This window comes from Vicia villosa, linkage group LG1, assembly GCF_029867415.1.
Source record: "Vicia villosa cultivar HV-30 ecotype Madison, WI linkage group LG1, Vvil1.0, whole genome shotgun sequence".
NCBI lineage: Eukaryota > Viridiplantae > Streptophyta > Magnoliopsida > Fabales > Fabaceae > Vicia > Vicia villosa.
Genome location: NC_081180.1, coordinates 48,757,733 through 48,778,285, shown reverse-complemented (window position 1 = coordinate 48,778,285; position 20,553 = coordinate 48,757,733). Strand labels below are relative to the sequence as shown.

The window sequence follows — 20,553 nt, the reverse complement described above, 5'->3', positions numbered from 1 at the left end:
CGAAAAAATGCGGGTAAAACGGGCTTTCCCCGCGGGCCGGGCCCGTTTTGCCACCCCTAATTATAACTGTGAGTGCTACGTCAAACATTGTATAATAACATAAGTGTTACGTCAAACATTGTCTGTTCAATGTAAAGTCCAAGTGTGAAGTTTTTTATAAAAAAAAAAAAAACTAGTCTTACTAATCGAATATAAATATTAAAGACTTGTCTATACAATTAGAATGTACAAGCGTGAAATTAAAAAAAATAAAAATGTTAAATACTTGTCTATATACCATAAAAATATAATGAAATTTTTTACAAAATTAATGTTGAGAGTGGGATTTGAACCCACGCCCTTTCGGACTAGAACCTTAATCTGGCGCCTTAGACCAACTCGGCCATCTCAACTTGTTGATAAAAGTTTGAAATTACTTTACTTATACACTACCAAATGAAATAGGCATCATTTGAACGGTGTATTAAAATATTTTTGCCTATTGTGTATTAAAATAAAACAGTTTAAGCCCAATCAAAATTTGTAAGCATGACGATGCTTTTTGGAATTCCAAAGTCATAAGTTTAAAAAAACAAAATAAAAATAAATGAAATATAGAAATGGAACTATACGGTATTACATCATATAGTTATAAAGTTTATAACTCAAATTACTAAGTTTTTGTGTGGAAATTATACAATGTATAAGAGTTTAAACGTGTGTGTGTGAGATAACACATCCAGGATTCTATAATTTGCTTGGATGGATTTATATATTCATTTGTTCAAAAAATTTGTAGATTCATATTATACAAAAAGGATTGGAAAGATTTATAAACTCATTTTCCCTTATTTTTCAATAATAAATTATTATATGATACAATTGATTTATAAAATTCATATTTTACACATAATTATTTAAGGCGTAATTATGTCAATTTTAACACCTGCATATCTATTTTATACAGAGACCATTTATTGTAAGTTATTGTTATTTGATAGCAACACAAACATAAGCAAAATAAGATTTTGTTACAAAGAAACAAAAAGAACATAGGATAACGGGATAATTTCTCCCATTCATTTATGCAAAAGTTGAAATCATAGATAAAGGGCACTGTTATTTACTACAACTGGCAAAGGATACCTAAACAAAGGACTTTAGGGTTCACGACATTGGGACCCAAGGAACAATATGTTACACAAGGCTTAGTTGGAGGCCATGATAAATGAATCATTGTGCTAAAGTGGCCTCCATCACTACCTTCCATGGTGCTTGTATGATTTATGCTCCTAAAGCTGATCATAATGGGGTTAGGGAGATTGTAAGGCATGGCATATCCAAACTCCCAAACCTTCACATGCTTCATGTCCAACCTAACCCCATTGTCACACTTTCCTAAAGTAATGTTGCCTTGATCCTATTGGAATTATCCTAACTCTATGGGGGGCTTAAATTTTCCTTTTTTGGCATCTCAAAGTAATATTGCATTGTGATCAAAAAAAAAGTAATATTGCATTGATCCTATTGGAACTATTCTAACTCTATGGGGGGCTTAAATTTTCCTTTTTTGGTATCCTATAGTTGATGGTTTAATAGTTATAATTTTTAATTTTCATGCTTGAAAAAAAAATAAGCTATGGTTTGCTTGCGATGCAAAGGAAATAGTGGGGTTGTAGATTGTAAACAGAAAAAAAATTACCTCTTTTAATGCATGAAATTTTGGTTGTTATATATCAGAGCAACGTTACCACTAAAATCAACAGCATTATTTCCTTATGTTTGTAACTTATCTACCTTTCTTTAATTTTCTCTCTTTCTCTCTCATAATCTACTTTCTCTCACATATTTTTCCCTCTAAAATCAATATCATTATTTCCTTTATTTCACCTAGAATTTGCCTAAAGTCACTCTAACATTTCCCACCCAAAAATTAGAGAATTCTTGTCCATTCTTCATCGGGTTTAGATCCTCTAACTTTAACTTATCTACCTTTCTCTAACTTTCTCTCTATCTCTCTCATAATCTACTTTCTCTCACATATTTTTTCCTCTAAAATCAACATCATTATTTCCTTTATTCAGCTAAAATTTGCCTAAAGTCACTATAACGTTCCCACCCAAAAGTTAGAGAATCCTTGTCCATTCTTCATCACCAAATCTCTCGGAGCATGACGATAATTTTGAGTCTATGTGATGTCTACTATGGTGGCGATGATGATATGTGCTCGAAGAGGAGTGCCTACGTAGTGTCAGAAAGCTATGGTTAGGTAGTATTTGTCTTCATGACCTATAATGACTATGAGACGCTAATTTATTCTCATTAGGGAAGAACATTGTTCTTCGTGGCCCTAGATGCATTTGGGGGATGAAATCAGCCGCTTTTGATCTCCTTAACCTCTCATTATGTTGTTCCATTTTCAAAGGTCTTCAGACCTTTGAATGACGAGTAACAAGCCTCATAGTAGGATGTTTGTTTTGTGATTGACTGCAGAAGTTAAAGGGGTTAGTGATATTAGAATGGAATTTTTAATGATTGACCTAAAAGAGGGAATGAAACATCATGGATTGGTAGATTAATTGTCGGTGGTGGTGGAAGTACATGTGTTCCCTAGGTCGATGTTGACGCCATTTGCCCGTCTAGAGGGTTCTTGGATGATTGTGACAATTTCATTGACGATAGATTAAAGTGTGGATCTATGTGCTTGTTGTAACACCCTAATTTATCCCGGCGAATAATAATAATATCAGAGTGTAAAATCTCATTTAAAGTATTCATCACAAAACTAGGATGTCACATTCTTCAAAAACATAAATATTTGTTCGCAATTATTAACGGATACATAACACATTTAAGTCGGATGAACCGATCAAAATAACATAATCTTGAAAACATCTTTTATTACGCAATGAAAAAATATTCATAATTCAATTAAAAACCAACATGACAACTTAATTCAACAATTGCCAACATCAATATTTGAGAAGGCCTCAACAGTTACTCAAAATACAACAAAGAAAACAAATAAGCGTTCATCCCTCTAGTGTTATATATTAGAGCAACGACGACGACTCGAACTAACTGAAGGTAAACATCTTTCACTCTTGATCACCTGCACGTTACCAACATAAGGGTAACATTCAAACAGAAGGAGTGAGATATCATAACAATATAAAGAAGCATATGATAATAAGTATATGAAGAATAAAGTCATACATATTTCACCAACTTCACAAAATCATCGTCATCATCCATCAACATGTAATATACAAGTATCCAACAACAAACAACTCATCATCACATCAGTGGTTATAAAATACAATGAGACCAACACTGACTAAAATGCATGTGGTACCAACATAGCATAAGTCCTCAACTTAATGCCAATAAATAGAACCAATTATGTACTTCCACTTAATAGATGGTTTTTTTGAGATAACTACATGATATGGCATGAGAGTCTTTATGACCAAGTGGTCTATTCTAGAGTTCTTGTTAATGTGCTTCCAATTATGATTTTATTAATAGTGTTACTAGATATAAAAATAATTATGCCTTCCACTTTATAGCTGGATTTTTTGAGATAGATAGTTCATGTTATTGTGTCAAAATCTCTATGACCAACTTGTATATTGTAGAGTTCTCGTTAATTCTCTAATCAATCATCATAAACAAAAGTTTAATTACAGAACAAAAGTGGATGAGGTAATACATTGTCCAAGCTTCACGTGTAAATGGCTCTTGTGTTAGAAGGTGCGTTAGATTATAAACCATTCATGCACCTAATAACATGCTTTGGGTTCCCGCAATGTTAATCATGTGGTAATTTCTTTGAATGATATCAAAGTAGATTCATGAATGTGAAATTAACTTGAAATTAACTTGATAAAGTTAATAATTTCTTTCAGTTTCTTCTGTCGAACATAATGAGAATAAGGTTGCTAACGTATTGCTCACTTGTTTCAGGATTTTTTCTTATTATGCGAATACAATTTTCTTGGTTTACCTTTTGTTTTATACAAGGAATGAAAAGCTCTTTCTGGTTTGCTTTTCATTTTCAGCAGCTAGATTTAGTGCTTCGGCCATCCTTCATTTTCTTTTGGAGTAGCCTGCAGACAATTTCCAATGCTTAGTGAAGATGATAAGAGGATTAGGATATCTAGTGGCGTTTGCATATTTCCATTTACATATGGCTACTTGCTTAGAAGCTGATATCATATGGCATGTGTTTTAGTTTATACTGTGTCATTCCTTAGGATGTATAAAACATGTGAGCAATAAGGAGCTAGCCTCTGGAAAATTATTCGAGGATGCTAAGAATATTCATGGAGGTGGTTGTCCATAAAACTTATCGACATAAAAATAAACATAGCGTAATGGAATGTTGATCCAAGGGCCTGTTTAGGACTAATAAAATTATAAGTTTAGTCTTTTGGGAGTGGCATTGGATATCATCAGGTTCGGGGCTCAGTCATATGTTGTTGCTCCCTGCGTGTTCGGTTCGGTGCTGTAGATTGAGAGCTATCTTCATGGCAGGGGTATCAGATCCCTCTTTTTGAGTGGTGGCAGCTTCGGTGCTCATTGAGCTTGGTCTGTTTAGGTGAGGTTCAGTGCTCTGGCGGTGTGGTTAAGGTGTTGCAGTGCCGCCAATGGGCTGTTTTTGGAGGTTTAGTTCGCGTTTCACTGTAGTTAGTCAATCTGCATCAGTCCCGATAATCTATTGGTTAATGTTGTGATCCGAATGTGGCATCATTCAAATATGATTGGAGTCGGAAGTATTTTATGTTTTGGTTTTGGAGTTTGGAGCTTTTGTTGATGTCCAGCTTTTGGGCAGGTGCTGCATTGTGGCGTCATGGTGTCGGCAGTAGGGTTAGTAGGGGTGTGCAAAATATCCGATTTTGATGTCCAAATCCATAACCAAACCTAAACCACTTTTAAATATCCGGATATAATTGAATGGTTATTAATCGGTTTAGTTATTAATGGTTTGGTTATCCATTCATATAATCCGGATATAATTAAATGGTTATTAACCGGTTAAATTATTTTGGATTCGGTTATAATCCGGTTATTATCCAAATCCAAATATTTTAATTCTCAAAATATTAATTTTTTTTTGAAAAAAAATATTTTCGGAAAAAATAATTTTCAAAACTGGATTTTAAAAAAAAAACGGTTATATAATCATAACCAAATTTATAACCGGTTTTATAACCAGTTTTGATTAAAATGTGGTTATGATTATAAATCCAAACCATTTAAATGGTTTTAAAATGGTTATGGTTTGGTTTTTGAAAATAACCAACCATGCACACCCCTAGTCGGCAGGGGGTTGCTGGTAGTGTATCAGAAGTGTTGATCCTATAGAAGCTTTTTGAGCTAGCTAGTTTATTGGGGCAAGGCGGGTTTGGTTTAGTCTAGCTTAGGAGTGAACTGTCAGTGTTTGAAATATAGTTGATTTGGTGTAATTTTGTAATGTATTGTTTTGGGGTTGAGGCTACTGGTTTGTTAAATAGGACAATGGCTTTGTGAGATACTGTGTTAGCCTGAATCGCATTTGTTTGTAGTATTGTATGTCTCATGCCACTGTGTTATTAATAAAGTTTTTGCTGTTTCATAAAAATAAAACATGTGAACAAGATGCATCCTTTGATTGTGAAAGATTGGTATGTAAGTAGAGTTTTTTTGTCAAGCCTTACATATATAATTGTGTCAAAACACAAACATTTTGCTTTGAAATTTTGTTTTTCTGTTCTAAATTACAAAAAATTTTGATGGCAAGTATACAACGATGTCCCAATTTAATTTTTTATATAATCTTAGATAGATATCAGCTGCGGATTTATCTGCAAAAATGTCTCCAATATTACCAGCGGATTTTGAGTAATCACAAATATAAAATTGAGGGCAGTTAAAACCGTCGTAATTATGTTGTTATGGTGGTTCTAAAACTGTTGCAAATAGTAAAGACAGTTGGAGCGAGAGTTTTTCAAACTGTCACTGGCGACACAAAATTTTGCACCAGTTGGCAAACGATCACAACCTGCATTTTGCGGCAGTTCAAACCACTGCAGTAGCTCCAAAAAACCATCGTAAATCCCATTTTTCCTTGTAGTGTTTAAACAAAAAAATTATTTGCTTCAAATAAATCAAATCTTGCTCTCAAAAGTAAAGTCTCAAAGTTAGAAGAAGAGATTACTTATATAACATCTGTTACTGATGAAGTAATAAGATACGATAGAGCTTTTCAGTATTTCTTAGCTAAAAGCATAGATAGAAGCAAGATGGCTTCAATGATCTATGGCATTAGCAGAAACAAAAGTAGAGGCTTGGGATATTGAGGCCATCAAAAATAATTGATGATACTCTGATTGTCATACCAAAACCTCTTTCTGAACATTTCGTGCTTGCTGGCACGGAATTGAAATGTTCTGAACAAGAAAGTTCTGATTCTATTACATCATAACCACAGAAACACAAGGAAACTTCTAAGCCTAAATATCATGCACAAATTCCACTTGATTATCCTGTTACACAAGAGTCCATAGGTGTCAGAACCTTTGGAACTACTAACAAGAAAGGACCCACAAAATTGGTACCTAAGGATGAGATAATATATGTTGCAGATATCTTTGATGGCTCCACTGAGACACCAGTCATGGACTGGTACCTGGACAATGGATGCTCGCGACACATGACAGGTGAAAGGCGTATGTTTCAAGATTCGGAACTTAAATCTGGAGGTGTGGTTGGTATTGGAGACAATCAGAAAGGAAAGATCATTGGCTCTAGAACCGTTGGTAATGGTAAAATTGTTCTATTAATAATGATCTTTTAGTTGAGGGTCTGATGCATAAATTATTGTCAATCAGCCAACTAAGTGACAATGGTTATGACATCATCTTTAATAAAACATCCTATAAAGCTGTAAGTCAGAAGGATGGCTCAATTATATTTAATGGTAAGAAGAAGAACAACATTTACAAAATTAGGTTATTAGATTTGAAAAATCAAAATGTAAAATGTCTTCTGTCTGTCAACAAAGAGCAGTGGGTCTGGCATAGACATCTGGGCCATGTTAGTATGAGAAAAATATCTCAACTAAATAAGCTTGGGTTAGTCAGAGGCTTTCCCAATCTAAGGTATTCTTCAAATGCTCTTTATGAAGCATGACAGAAAGGAAAGATTTCAAAAACTTCTTTTAAAGCTAAAAAAGTTGTTTCTACCTCTAGGCCATTAGAACTTCTTCACATTGATTTGTTTAGACCAGTGAAAATTACTTCTATCAATGGAAAGAAATATGGACTAGTTATCGTTGTTGATTACAGCAGATGGACATGGGTAAAATTCTTAAAACAGAAGGATATTTGTTTGCTACCTTTTATTCTCAAGTGCAAAATGAAAAGAGTTGCAAAATAGTCAGAGTCAGAAGTGATCATGGTGAAGAGTTTGAAAATAAATATTTTGAAATTTTTTTTATCTGAATGGCATATCCCATGAATTCTCCTGCCCTAGAACTCCACAACAGAATGGAGTTGTAGAGAGAGAGAATATGACTTTGAAATAAATGGCTCGAACCATGATCCAAGAGACTGATATGGCTAAGACCTTTTGGGCAGAAGCATTAAATACATCTTGTTACATTCAAAATAGAATCTTTATAAGACATATTTTGGGTAAGACTCCTTATGAACTGTGGAAGAATAAAAAGCCCAACATTTCTTATTTCCATCCATTTGGATGTGTATGTTTTAGGTTAAATGTTAAAGAGAATATGAGTAAATTTGATTCCAAAGCACATAAGTGTATGATGTTAAGATAATCTGAACGATCAAAAGGCTACAGAGTCTATAACACGTAATCATGAATTGTAGAAGAATCAATTAATGTCAGATTCAATGATAAGCTTGACTCTGAAAAGTCAAAGTAGTTGAAATATTTGCAGATTTGGAGGTTACCTTTTTCAGAACCTAAGGAGAAGGTGCAAGAAGTCAAAGAATCAGAAGTTTCCATTGATAATATTGTTGTTGTTCCTTCTGATCCCCCACAACAAAGGAAAAGCAAAATTGTAACTTCGCATCCTAAAAAATTGATTGTGGGAAATAAATATGCTTTTGTTCGAACAAGATCATCCTTCAAACCTTATGAAGAAACACTTCTGGGTTTAGTGTCTCTTGAGCCAGCGTCTATTTATGAAGCTATTCTAGACGAAGACTGGATTCTAGCAATGGAAGAAGAACTCAACCAACTCTCAAAGAATGATATATGGGATCTTGTTCAAAAACCTAAAGGTGTCCACGTCATTGGAACCAAATGGGTGTTCAGAAACAAGTTCAACGATAAGGGCGAAGTTGTCAGAAACAAGGCATGACTGGTCGCACAAGGTTATAGTCAACAAGAAGGAATATACTATACATAAACCTTTGCACCAGTCGCCAAGTTAGAAGCAATTCGTTTATTAAATTCATTTTCTATTAATCATAGCATCATCCTTTATCAGATGGATGTTAAAAGTGCATTTATGAATTGTTACATTTCTGAAGAAGTGTATGTCAAACAACCTTCTGGATTTGAAAACTCTGAGAAATAAAATTTTGTTTTTAAACTCAAGAAATCTCTTTATGGTGTAAATCAAGCTCCCAGATCTTGGTATGACAAATTGGGTAGTTTTCTCTTAGAAAATAAATTAACTAGAGGAGAGGTTGATACTACACTCTTCTACAAAACATTCAAAAATGACATCTTGATAGTTCAAATTTATGTTGATGATATTATTTTTGGTTATGCTAATCCCTCCATTTGCAAGGAATTTTCTAAGTTAATGCAGGCTGGGTTTGGGATGACTTTGATGGGAGAATTAAAGTTCTTTTTGGGAATTCAGATTTATCAACAATCAGAAGCTACTTACATTCATCAGAGTAAGTATACTAAAGAACTACTGAAGAAATTCAACATGATGGATAACAAATCAGCAAAGACTCTGATGCATCCAAGATGCATTCTAGAGAAAGATGAGGTAAGTGGAAAGGTATGTGTAATACGGTGAACTGACTTTTTATAATCGAAAATGTACGGTAAGCAAGAGTCGCCACCGACTTTTATTTTATCCAAATTAATTAGAAAGGCTAAAAGAACAGGAAAAACCTTTTAAATAAAATAGGGTTCGGGGGGTAATTATGCAAAGGGAAGGTGTAAGGCACCCTTTGCATCCATGGTTTTCCATGGGCTCTTAATTGCTTTGCTCGTTTTGAAACCAAAAGTTTAGAAATGTATAGAAGATGAAGAAACAAGGACTTTAGCTCGTAAATGAGCGTAGCCTTGAAAGTGTTTAGAAAAGAAAAAGTTGATAAAAGACATTTTAGCCAGAGCAAGACAATTAGGGGCAATTACCTTGTAATTTGAAAAAAAGAGTTCTTTTAGCCTTTCAGGGTGAAAGGGTCTATCCATGCCATAGAGGGCAGGAAGCCTTTCATTTGGAGGTAAACGGGTCATCGAAATATCCTTCGCCATAAGACTGACCCATACCATAGAGAGGCAGGTAGTCTAAGGGAAAGACCAGAACAGCCTTATTCGTAGGCAACCAGAGGATACCTCAGCCTTTTCCGTAGGCAACTTCCGAGGGTCAAGGTCATGTTGGTGTATCGAAGGCAGCATCATTTAGGGACTTATGACCTTTATTTGTATCGAGGCAGCATGGCTGAGGTATCCTTGTATTCGAGGGACAGGGCTATTCTGTAAAGAACACAAGGCAACAGGCAACAGGCAACAAGGCAACAGAGAGGTTACCCCAAAAGTGTGCGTGTGTGCACCAATCATGTGATTATATTCAGAAAATTATCTTATAATTAATTATCTAAATTCATTAAAGGCTTGCACTCCCTAGGATTACTAACCACGCAGTTTAATATAAACAGTAATAATGGGGAAGGGAAATTGAAACCAGCGGAGGAGAGGGGAATTGAAACCAGCGGGATATAATTAATGAGCAGAAAACATTATAGTTTAGGGTTTAGGGTTACCGATATTCGTAGCTTTGGCAATTGACAAACCCTGAAAATTTGGACAAGGAAGAATAAACAGAAGGGTGAGTGCATTATCAATTCATTGGCGATTGAAGCTAAACCTATTTTAATCAAAAAAGGCAAAATAAAATGATATTTAAATAAATACGAGGGATTAGAACTTAGCTTTTGATTGATAGGGCGCGTAGTCGGAAAGATCTCTGATTAATCCATGCATGTGTGCCCAAGCTATGAATGTCTGCAAAACAGTCCAATACTCACGACAGTAGTACCTCGTAAAAACAAGAAAATGTTAACAAAATAACAATGCTTTAAAATGGATGAGATAAAGGTGAAAAATAATGAATAAATATTTGATAAATAAATCTAAAAATTAAGGAATAAGCAAAAATAAAACAAACAATATTTTTTAGTATTTTTATTAATCTTAGTATTTTAGTGTTTTTATTGACTTAAAAAAAAGAAAAGAAACAAAAAATAAAAAAAGATAAAAGAAGAATAATAAAACCATGACCCTTTTCATATGTACCATTTGAATGGTTCAAAGTTACTACCATTTTAAGATAATGATGATAATAATTAGAATACATTTAATTAATTGAAAATAAACATATTAAGGTTAGGTTCTCCTTATTTACCATAAGTTTAACGTATAAGAAAAAAGGAATGCAACCAATTTTGAATTGGTCAAAGTTTGCAAAAGGTGAAGGCCAATGGGGCGAGACACATGGCGTAGATTATTATTAAATTACAAAAAAGAAATAGTTAAAAGAAATAAAAGTCTAGACAAGAACCACAAACTAAAATTTCTCATGTTGAATTCATCTTCTTCCTTACCCAATTTTCCTTCACATGCTATCACTACTGCATGAAAATCTTAAATTCAAAACATCAACACAACAACAAATCAAGTACAGAGCTCGGCTAAAGAATCAAAAGAATAAACAATTACCGGACATGGAAAGCGTCGGCGGCAAGTGGTTGGGCGACTCGCGGACGGCGTTGCGGAGGTTCCGCGTGGAGGTCGTCGGAGTGATTCCGGCAAGAAGCAGAGCGGCCGGAGCGTGGTTGGTTCGGGTACAAGATCATCGTGGTTTATGAAGCGCTTTTGATTTGCGGCGGAGTCGAAATTTCGATTTCCAGATTCACTTCTTCTTTATTTTCTGCAGAAAAAAAAACATGAACCATATGGATCTTGTATTGTTAATTTTTGACATGGATTTTGTGTTGTGGATTTGGATAGGTATGATTTGTGTAGTAATTGTTTATGGTTGAATGAGATTGGTAGTGGAGGTGATCTTTTAGACCAAAAGGTAGAAAAAGCAATTGTGTGAATTATGTGTGATTCGTGAGAGAGAGAGTGTTAAAGTGTGGTTGTTGTTTCTACTGTCAAAAATAAAAAGATTAGTGAAGTTGTTGGATGGAAATTGTTAGTTACTGTGCGTGTCTGGAAAAGTAGTGAGAATAGGATTAGAAAAAAAGGGTTTCTCTGTATTGTACGGAAAAGAAAAATAAGGGTTACAAAATTTGTACGTGAGCCCCCAAGGTTTAGAATTGTTCCTCTTTTTATAGTGAAAGAAATTAGGTAAACTAAACTAAAAAAAAAGAATTAAATCATAAATTAATGACAATTAATCAATAATAACTAAAACTTGAAATCAAATTTGATTTAATTTCTAAATTATAATTATTTTAATCAATTTCATAAAAACTATCCTAAAATAAAAAAGGAATAAAATCAATTCAATATTTTTTGTATTTTGGATTTTTTGACTAAAAAACATGAAATCAAGTTTTAAATGAAAAATAATATTTTTAAAAAAATTGATAAAAATAAAAAACTAAAAATACAATTTAATTAAAAAATATTTTTGTGATAAAAAAAAATAAAGTTAGTAACCGAATAAAAAGAAGGAAAAAAATGTTAGAAGAGGGATTCGAACCCGAGATCTCGTACCCATAAGCCTTACACTCTTACCAAATACGCCATCACTTCTATTCGTAATAAAGTGGCGTTCACAAATATATGAGGGCAAATTTTGGGGTATGACAGCTGCCCCTCTTCAATCTTCTTAAACCTGAAGATGTAGAGTGGTTTGTATGTCAGTCGGTATCTGAAGGTGGAAGATGATTGAACACTAAAATACCAAGAAATTTGCCCTAGCTGAAGTAGGGACTTTTGTCGGAGATGGGCTTGAAGATGCCATCCAGGTGTTTGGAGAAGATGTATGATGGAGATGGGCTTGAAGATGCCATCCGACTTGATATACTTGAGAGTCAGAATGTGTCGTACGTTAGACTGTTTCTGAGGAATAGACTTAGGTTGAGTCATACGTTAGACTGGGTCTAGTTTGCATCAGCAGATGTCTGGAAAACCGTGCGTTAGGCTTAAAGGATGAGTCGTGCGTTAGACTGATCCACATTGCATCCGTAGATGTCTGGAAAAATCGTGCGTTAGGTCGAGGAATGAGTCGTGCGTTAGACTAATCCCAATTGCATCCTCAGATGTCTGGAAAAACTGTGCGTTAGGTCGAAGAATAAATCGTGCGTTAGACTATTCTCAATTGCATCCTCAGATGTCTGGAAAAACCGTGTGTTAGGTTGATGGATAAATCGTGCGTTAGACTAATCCGATTTGCATCCTCAGATTTCTGGAAAACCGTGCGTTAGGTTGATGGATAAATCGTGCGTTAGACTACCCAATTTGCATCCGTAGATGTTTGGAAGGCCATGCGTTAGGCTTTGCTTTGAATAAGATTCGAGTCTTTGTAATGTACCTGTCACATATTGTCAGTTTTTTATGCAATATTTATGATGTATGTAATGAAATGAGATAGAGTTCTCAAAAATAAATGGGACGCTTTGTATGTTATGTATGAATTATAACCACATGCAATGTATGAATATGCATGTGATGTATATGATGTATGGCTATGATTTATGTTACTCGAAGCATCTTGATTGAGAAGATAAATCTCTATGTCATTGTGAGTTTGATGTTTTGATCTTTTCTTGGAGATGCTCAGCTGGGAATTTATGATTCTTGCTTGGGGATGATCAGTAACTTGATGTACCTTGATTGGGGGTGAAAGATATTAGTAAGCCATGTTGGAGAAGAGCAAAGTATTGGAGAAACGGTAGTGTTGAAGATGTAAATTCTGTTTGGGAGCCACGTCTTTGTCGGGACGAGAGTATTTGAAGGTATCTTCTTAGTGATTACTCTGTGGGGATATGATCTTGCAACATCAGCTTTGTGGGAAGACGTGGATGTTTTGAACGTTGCCCCCAGTATTATAGTAACTACCACTGAGTATTGATCTAGATGTCCAAACTGGACTCGCCCCTGTTAGTAGGAACTTTGGAAAGATTCACCTCGCGAGGACTTCATGAGATGCGTACTATGGGAGACGTGCCCCTAGTAATCATGCCCCTAACTGTTTTTTGACCCCCTTGAGAGATTCTCGAATTATTGACTTGATTGCCCCAGATTGATTGGAAAAAACGTGTCATGCCCCTTATATACGTAGGGGACATTGCTTCTGAAGTGGTCTTATCTGTTGGGATGACTTTCAGTCATTAGTTGTACCCTGTGCAAGTTCTTTCTGATGCTAACATTTGAAATTATGTAGCAGAATATGTTTAATAATGAATTCATGAGATGCAATGCATACATTTGTCTTGAGTTTTGAAAAAACATTAAAGCAAGAGATGTAAAAACGTGATATTTGTAAAAACGTGGTATTCGTAACAATGTGATGTTTGTAAAAACGTGATATCAACTTAGCATTTTTGGTAACCTTAAGGAGTCAGGATACCTTTTTGGTGACAGTATGCTTTCGAACTAACCATGCTTCAATTAGGACTTTCAAGGGTTGTAACGTGGCTTGGTTCACGGTTTTAAGAAACAAAGGATAATGGCTCAAAATTTATTTATACCCATCCCCTTCTTCGTGATGTTCTTCAGTCCTAAGCTCAGTTAATTCAACTTATGCATTCAGGTTCCAAGAGACTTTTGGATTTGCACCTTTGATGGTTCACAAGCAAAGAGAACTTTTGAGATGACAGTCACTTCTTCCTTTTGGTAGTCACAACATTATGTTGTTCAGGAATTTATTGACTTCTCTGTTTATCTTTTTGATATCCCTAACTTTTGCCTGAACTGTCTATTTTGAGCTTACAGTCAGCGGGATGCCTTGACTTTTGCCTAAGTCTTTGATTTTTCACTTAGCAGGCTTTTCTTTGTATATATGTTTTCCATTCATTCATTTTTTTTGAAAGATATTGACTGCCTTGCTTAATGATTGATGAGCCATTATTGGCTTTTGATTGACATCTCCAACACTTCTTGTATGTGTGCGGATGAACGCTTGTGATTGAAACCTTTGTTGAAAGGTGTATTGAATGATTCTCTTAAAATAGAATGCACAGCCAAATTAACTGAGAACTACCCTGCCCCAGGTTATGATCAAGGGTTTTAATTAGTACAAGAAAGAAACTTCTACTTCTTTGGCTCAAAGGGGTTGACGAGGGATTAACATCCTTATATCTCCACTGTTTAGGAATTGAAACAATGCCTGTACATCGTCAGCATAGTCCGCTCAAAAGCATACTGTATGAGGTTGTGGTATCGTTTTCGTCATCCTCCCTCAAAAGGCATACAACTTTAGTAGGAGTCGAGTATCACAAAACATATGCAAAGTAGAGACATATTTTAAAATGAGTGATAGCGAAATAATTTATTCAAGACAAATATATGCAATGCACTAATGATGATTATTAAAACAGATAATGTATATCATGAGTCAAATGTTTAAACAAACAGAAAAGAAACTTGCAAATGAAAGTAGATCTAATGATCCAAAAGTTTGTCCGTCTAGACGTCAATCAGTCTTGTCATGACTTAGGCATAGGAGCGGTGATCACCACAGGGGTTTTAGGAGGGTTGGATTTGATTTCTCCGTCATTGATCAGATCTTGAATCTTATTCTTTAATGTCCAGCAATTGTTTGTGTAATGTCCAAGAATGTTGGAATGGTACGCGCACCTCGCATTGGGATTATAGTCAGGAATGTAGGTGTTAGAATTCGTTGGCTCGATTGCCCTGAGCGTCTGGATCATATGAGTGAATTGATTGTTGTGACTCAGTTGTCGTGATTCCATTATCGTGACTCAGTTGTCGTGATTCCATTATCGTGACTCAGTTGTCGTGACTTTGTTGTCGTGGCTCAGTTGTCGTGATTCCATTATCGTGACTCAGTTGTCGTGATTCCATTATCGTGACTCAGTTGTCGTGACTTCGTTGTCGTGATTCCATTATCGTGACTCAGTTGTCGTGATTCCATTATCGTGACTCAGTTGTCGTGACTTTGTTGTCATGACTCAGTTGTCGTGACTTCATTGTCGTGGTCTTTTCTGGTTTGAGTGTCATGATTAGATCTTTAATCGCATGCTTCAACGGTCTACCATCCTTTACACCATAACCAGGATTGTTCGAATAATAAGCCCATCTCGCATTGTAATTGTATCCCAAGAATAGGAGTGTCTTCAATTCTTCTTGCCCCTTAGGTGAGTTCAGAATCAAAGTCTGGGATCGGATATTCCGAGCCTGGAGGTGTTTGACTGATTGCTCGAAATCCATTTATGATGAAGTAAACAACAAGGGAGGATGAGATACTTGTTGTGAGAAACCTGTTATGTGATGTTATAAATGCAAATGCAATAATTTTCAAGGATCTTTAGGCATTTAGTTAGTAACATTAGAAAATGATTTGGTCGCGCCTTTGTCTGAAGAAATCTGAACCTTGTCTTGGAACGTCTTTCTTTGAGAATCAAGCTCACCATATCGAGTGGGTCATCGCCTCTGATTCGGGATACTTCTGAATTTGAAAGTGCATGGCTAGAGGAAAATAAATCCTCTTGCCCCTTGTTAGGTGCTAAACCTTTGAATCGGAAGGTATGTGGCTGGAGGAAAATAAATCCTCTTGCCCCTGGCTAGGTACTGAGTCTTTGAATCGGAGGACATACGGCCAAAGGAAAATAAATCCTTTTGCCCCTTGACAGGTACGGTGTCTTTGATTTGGATGACAAATGGCCAGAGGAAAGTAAATCCTCTTGCCCCTAGATAGGAATTCCGTCCTTGATAAGAGCCCCTAAAATTATGCGCCCTAAATCCCTAATATCCTTGAAAGGGTTAGTTAATATGATATGATGTCATGATGTCATGATGTTATGCGAATGAAGTTCATTTGGCATAGTGTGAGATAGTAAGGACAAACAAGTCCTTTTAACACAACCTGCAAGGAAGCGAAGGTTAGTAGCAAACGCAAACAAGTCACGTAAGTCTCGCAAGTCACATAAGTCACACAATTTTTGGCTTAAGGCTTGCATGGAGTTTGATCAGGTGTCCTTCCCAAGGGCATTTCTATGGATAAGGAGATTTCAGCAACGGGTTCTATAAGTTATCCAGAATTGTCAGCCCTTCTAAAGCACCCTCGGACACGATGCATTTGCACCATGCAATGATACTTTGAGAAAGAACCTATCTGAATTGTAGCATCGGGTAGCGACTAGTTCTTAACATTTGTCAAGAGCAGTCCCCCCACTACGTTCCTAAGGGCCAGGATGGGTTAAGGGTAACTAAAGGTCCTTGAGCTCCGGCGCACCCACAGACACATACATAGACCTCCCTCATTTGAGAAAGGTGTGCATATGCTATGGAGTCCTAACTCAAGTGTGAACTTCATATTGACTCATCTCCCACATATGTGAAAGAGGTCGACATGACTATGTCACTCCTAATCTTAAGTGTACTTGAATCCGGGAATAGGATTCGTCCTTCAATTTTCCCAAAACAGCCCTGAAACATAAAACAAGCAAAGCAAACAATAGAAAACATTTAAGTGATTCCTAAACTTTTAAGGTAACCCCTCTTTTAATCGAATGTCCCCAGCAGAGTCGCCAGTTCTGTAATACGGTGAACTGACTTTTTATAATCGAAAATGTACGGTAAGCAAGAGTCGCCACCGACTTTTATTTTATCCAAATTAATTAGAAAGGCTAAAAGAACAGGAAAAACCTTTTAAATAAAATAGGGTTCGGGGGGTAATTATGCAAAGGGAAGGTGTAAGGCACCCTTTGCATCCATGGTTTTCCATGGGCTCTTAATTGCTTTGCTCGTTTTGAAACCAAAAGTTTAGAAATGTATAGAAGATGAAGAAACAAGGACTTTAGCTCGTAAATGAGCGTAGCCTTGAAAGTGTTTAGAAAAGAAAAAGTTGATAAAAGACATTTTAGCCAGAGCAAGACAATTAGGGGCAATTACCTTATAATTTGAAAAAAAGAGTTCTTTTAGCCTTTCAGGGTGAAAGGGTCTATCCATGCCATAGAGGGCAGGAAGCCTTTCATTTGGAGGTAAACGGGTCATCGAAATATCCTTCGCCATAAGACTGACCCATACCATAGAGAGGCAGGTAGTCTAAGGGAAAGACCAGAACAGCCTTATTCGTAGGCAACCAGAGGATACCTCAGCCTTTTCCGTAGGCAACTTCCGAGGGTCAAGGTCATGTTGGTGTATCGAAGGCAGCATCATTTAGGGACTTATGACCTTTATTTGTATCGAGGCAGCATGGCTGAGGTATCCTTGTATTCGAGGGACAGGGCTATTCTGTAAAGAACACAAGGCAACAGGCAACAGGCAACAAGGCAACAGAGAGGTTACCCCAAAAGTGTGCGTGTGTGCACCAATCATGTGATTATATTCAGAAAATTATCTTATAATTAATTATCTAAATTCATTAAAGGCTTGCACTCCCTAGGATTACTAACCACGCAGTTTAATATAAACAGTAATAATGGGGAAGGGAAATTGAAACCAGCGGAGGAGAGGGGAATTGAAACCAGCGGGATATAATTAATGAGCAGAAAACATTATAGTTTAGGGTTTAGGGTTACCGATATTCGTAGCTTTGGCAATTGACAAACCCTGAAAATTTGGACAAGGAAGAATAAACAGAAGGGTGAGTGCATTATCAATTCATTGGCGATTGAAGCTAAACCTATTTTAATCAAAAAAGGCAAAATAAAATGATATTTAAATAAATACGAGGGATTAGAACTTAGCTTTTGATTGATAGGGCGCGTAGTCGGAAAGATCTCTGATTAATCCATGCATGTGTGCCCAAGCTATGAATGTCTGCAAAACAGTCCAATACTCACGACAGTAGTACCTCGTAAAAACAAGAAAATGTTAACAAAATAACAATGCTTTAAAATGGATGAGATAAAGGTGAAAAATAATGAATAAATATTTGATAAATAAATCTAAAAATTAAGGAATAAGCAAAAATAAAACAAACAATATTTTTTAGTATTTTTATTAATCTTAGTATTTTAGTGTTTTTATTGACTTAAAAAAAAGAAAAGAAACAAAAAATAAAAAAAGATAAAAGAAGAATAATAAAACCATGACCCTTTTCATATGTACCATTTGAATGGTTCAAAGTTACTACCATTTTAAGATAATGATGATAATAATTAGAATACATTTAATTAATTGAAAATAAACATATTAAGGTTAGGTTCTCCTTATTTACCATAAGTTTAACGTATAAGAAAAAAGGAATGCAACCAATTTTGAATTGGTCAAAGTTTGCAAAAGGTGAAGGCCAATGGGGCGAGACACATGGCGTAGATTATTATTAAATTACAAAAAAGAAATAGTTAAAAGAAATAAAAGTCTAGACAAGAACCACAAACTAAAATTTCTCATGTTGAATTCATCTTCTTCCTTACCCAATTTTCCTTCACATGCTATCACTACTGCATGAAAATCTTAAATTCAAAACATCAACACAACAACAAATCAAGTACAGAGCTCGGCTAAAGAATCAAAAGAATAAACAATTACCGGACATGGAAAGCGTCGGCGGCAAGTGGTTGGGCGACTCGCGGACGGCGTTGCGGAGGTTCCGCGTGGAGGTCGTCGGAGTGATTCCGGCAAGAAGCAGAGCGGCCGGAGCGTGGTTGGTTCGGGTACAAGATCATCGTGGTTTATGAAGCGCTTTTGATTTGCGGCGGAGTCGAAATTTCGATTTCCAGATTCACTTCTTCTTTATTTTCTGCAGAAAAAAAAACATGAACCATATGGATCTTGTATTGTTAATTTTTGACATGGATTTTGTGTTGTGGATTTGGATAGGTATGATTTGTGTAGTAATTGTTTATGGTTGAATGAGATTGGTAGTGGAGGTGATCTTTTAGACCAAAAGGTAGAAAAAGCAATTGTGTGAATTATGTGTGATTCGTGAGAGAGAGAGTGTTAAAGTGTGGTTGTTGTTTCTACTGTCAAAAATAAAAAGATTAGTGAAGTTGTTGGATGGAAATTGTTAGTTACTGTGCGTGTCTGGAAAAGTAGTGAGAATAGGATTAGAAAAAAAGGGTTTCTCTGTATTGTACGGAAAAGAAAAATAAGGGTTACAAAATTTGTACGTGAGCCCCCAAGGTTTAGAATTGTTCCTCTTTTTATAGTGAAAGAAATTAGGTAAACTAAACTAAAAAAAAAGAATTAAATCATAAATTAATGACAATTAATCAATAATAACTAAAACTTGAAATCAAATTTGATTTAATTTCTAAATTATAATTATTTTAATCAATTTCATAAAAACTATCCTAAAATAAAAAAGGAATAAAATCAATTCAATATTTTTTGTATTTTGGATTTTTTGACTAAAAAACATGAAATCAAGTTTTAAATGAAAAATAATATTTTTAAAAAAATTGATAAAAATAAAAAACTAAAAATACAATTTAATTAAAAAATATTTTTGTGATAAAAAAAAATAAAGTTAGTAACCGAATAAAAAGAAGGAAAAAAATGTTAGAAGAGGGATTCGAACCCGAGATCTCGTACCCATAAGCCTTACACTCTTACCAAATACGCCATCACTTCTATTCGTAATAAAGTGGCGTTCACAAATATATGAGGGCAAATTTTGGGGTATGACAGTATGTCATAAGCTGTATTGTGATATGATAATCTATCTTCTGTATCTAACAGCTTCTAGAGCTAATATTTTATTCAGCATCTATTTGTGTGCTAGATTCCAATCTGATCCTAGAGAATGTCACTTAACTGCTGTTAAGAGAATTATAAGGTATCTGAAAGGAACAACTAACCTTGGCTTGATGTATGAGAAAACATCAGAGTACACTATTTCTGGTTTTTGTGATGTATATTAAGTTGGAGTAGGACTAGAGAGAAAGAGTACTTCTGGAAATTTTCAGTTTCTTGGCAAGAATCTAATTTCATGGTCAAGTAAGAGGCAATCTACAATTTCTATTTCAACATCAAAGGCAGAATACATCTCAGCATCACTATGCAACACTCAGATGATATGGATGAAAAATCAATTGGAAGATTATCATATCTATGAGATTAATATTCCTATCTTTTGTGATAACACACCAACTATTTGTTTAAGTAAAAATCATATTTTACATTCTAGGGCTAATCATATAGAAATAAAGCATCATTTTATTAGAGACTATGTTC

General features: G+C 35.3%; 1 long non-coding RNA gene and 1 other non-coding gene across 2 annotated transcripts; both read right to left on the bottom strand.

Annotated features, from left to right (window-relative positions):
- Positions 1-311: 311 nt before the first annotated feature.
- On the bottom strand, positions 312-392 carry TRNAL-AAG (transfer RNA leucine (anticodon AAG)). Its single transcript has one exon. It is a non-coding gene; the product is annotated as a tRNA-Leu (tRNA).
- Positions 393-17,951: 17,559 nt separating this feature from the next.
- LOC131605703 (uncharacterized) lies at positions 17,952-19,464 on the bottom strand. The gene is made up of 2 exons (XR_009284692.1): positions 18,907-19,464; positions 17,952-18,192 (listed from the first exon to the last, which is right to left on the bottom strand). It is a non-coding gene; the product is annotated as an uncharacterized LOC131605703 (long non-coding RNA).
- Between the last annotated feature and the right edge of the window lie 1,089 nt (positions 19,465-20,553).